The following is a 2,688-nucleotide window of genomic DNA, read 5'->3' on the forward strand; positions in this document are numbered from 1 at the left end:
TATTGAACACGACACGTTTTTGGTACAAAATATTAAAACACATTTTTATCTGTTATTGTCAAAACCATCCACGCACTCTTTCCTCTCCTCACCATGTCAAATCAACACTCTCTCGCTATTATTTATATATCACCTCCTCATTTGTTCACACATATATTAATACCAGTTTTATAATTTTAAATACTCTTTTTGAAAAGACGAATTATTTTCCAATCAAAGTAGTTTTGAATATTTTTTATCAAAAATCCCATATTTTTGTATTAAAAAAAGGCTCGTTTTTTTAAAGTTTGTAATATTGATGTTTCCATAACAGAATTTAAAATTGTAAACAACCATTTTTTCTAAAAATAAAAACAACGGGAAAATGTTGCTAACAAACCATGTTATTAGCATTGTTTACTTGAAGAATTTTGGTTTAAGGCACTCCTACTTTGCAATATTTTACATACACTCTTTGTAATGCAAATTGACATTTACTCTGCCAGAACCATTTTGTAGCAGTACCTTTTATAACTACATAACTTCGTATCGATGATCGACCCTGCCAATACTGTTGTTCCTTTTGTTTATATTTTATCTTGTTGTTATCAATTTCACCAATAAAAATTCAAGTTGTTTGTTGTCGAATTCTTTTGTTGTATCTATCACTTCGAACAACAAAAAGGTTCACCAGACAGTTGTTTGTAACAGCAGCGTTGATAATTGTTGTTACACATCTTTGTCCTCAAAAAATACATTGGTCAATTTGTCCAAGTTTGTTTTGATTGAAAAAACAAAAATTGATATTAAAGAAAATAAATTAAAAAACAAAAATGAATAACAAAATATAACATATTTTTCAACGATAAATAAGGTCTATGGACAGACTATATAATATAATTAAAAAAAATAATACAACTATAAAATCCAAAATTATGCTCTTAATTTAAATAATTTAATTTTTTTTCACAACTTTAAATATTTTTTAATGTCAATCAATTTCAATAATTTCGTTTTGGGGCTGCACATTGATCATATACCACTCTCAATCAAAGTCTTAGAATGGTTATACCCTTTTTATGTATAACCATGGAAAGTGTATTAAAAATACAATTAGTCTTTTGACTATAAGTAATGGAATAAAATTTATCCAATTGTTATAGTTTATTTTTGCTTTTATACCTGTTGTTTAGACAAAACTAAACCTTATTTGTTTACTTGTTGTTAATAATATAAAATAAATTAAGACAATAGTATAAACATGTAAAATGTTGATTAACAGATTGTTTATTAAATGTATTTGAACTTCCATTGAATTAAAAAAAATAAACACTTTTTGTCAAATGATATTCAATTGAAGTTCAACAAAGAAAGATTTTCCTCCTTTGCTTTAATCTGTTCTATATGTATTTTTGGTCAAGTTATATTAAGAACGTCAACAAACAAACCGAATATTCGGCACTTTCGGCTCATCTATCTCCTAATCACTTTCCAATAAAAAAATAAATAAAACTTGATCATTTTTTTATTAATAGGATTATTAATTTTAATTGGTTTTTTAATTACAGATAGAGGAAAAACTGGGGACCAGACTAATTTTGGCTATTGAATATTGAGCTGATTTTATACAATAAAACGGGCAAATATATAAATAAATAAATAATTAAATTATTATTTGGTCTTGAAACCGGCTATTTTTCGGAATGATAAAAATAAATGTTTTGTACAAAGTATGAATGAACAACAGCTTAATGTGAGTTATAATAGTAAGTTTATTATTTTTTATTATTATTTAATTATAAATTATTATTCTTTTGTTCAACCTTGTTTAACTTCAACACAACCATTCAATTAAATCGTTCATTCATTTTTTCAAAGAAGATGTCGTTGTCTTCTCTATTCACTCGGTTGATTCAATGAGTCACTTTTCGTTCAGCATTAAAAGTGACTCATGTGGTTCATAAAAATAAAGAAAAGAATAAACAAATAATTAAAACATAAGGCATTCAGTAAATGATTGATGATTATTAAAAGTATTCAACAACGGAAGATAAATCAATATAAAAAACAAACTTTACTTTGATTCAGCTGGGCTATAACAAATAAGACAACTCTGAATGATTATTTAAGAGTTTCATATTTTATAGTTTTTTCTATTTTATTTAAAAAACACAGTGTTTATTAATATTTGGTCCCTGTTTTTTGAAAAGAAATCAACATATCCTCAAAAAACTCGATTAATTTTGGGATTTTACTTTAACAAGGAAACTTTATACCAAAAATAAAACAGCTTAATTTAGTCTGGTCCCTGGTTTATGATTTGGTCCCTGGTTTTTCCTGTATCTGTAATAAATTTTAAAAATGTATTTTTAGAATGATAATAGTTTTTTCTGTTTTTATTGTTGTAACAGATATAATAGATAATATCATTATTTATAATACATTTTTGTTTTATTGTTTTAACACAATCAGTTATATTAAAAGTATAGTTAATAAAAATACAATAAATTGATTATTTTGCGTTTTTTAATTGCTGGATTTTGGAAAAATTTGTTTTTAACAGGCCAATAGTATTTTTTTTCTTTGGCAAAATGCACGAGGCGCAAAAATTGCGTTTTTTTTCTATAAATTTAAAAATGAGAAAAAAATCTAAAATAATATACATATAAATTTGCTATTGTATGAAGAGGCATCTTTCAGCAGTTTTCA

This window comes from Entamoeba invadens, assembly GCF_000330505.1.
Source record: "Entamoeba invadens IP1 unplaced genomic scaffold scaff_1105074726353, whole genome shotgun sequence".
NCBI lineage: Eukaryota > Evosea > Mastigamoebida > Endamoebidae > Entamoeba > Entamoeba invadens.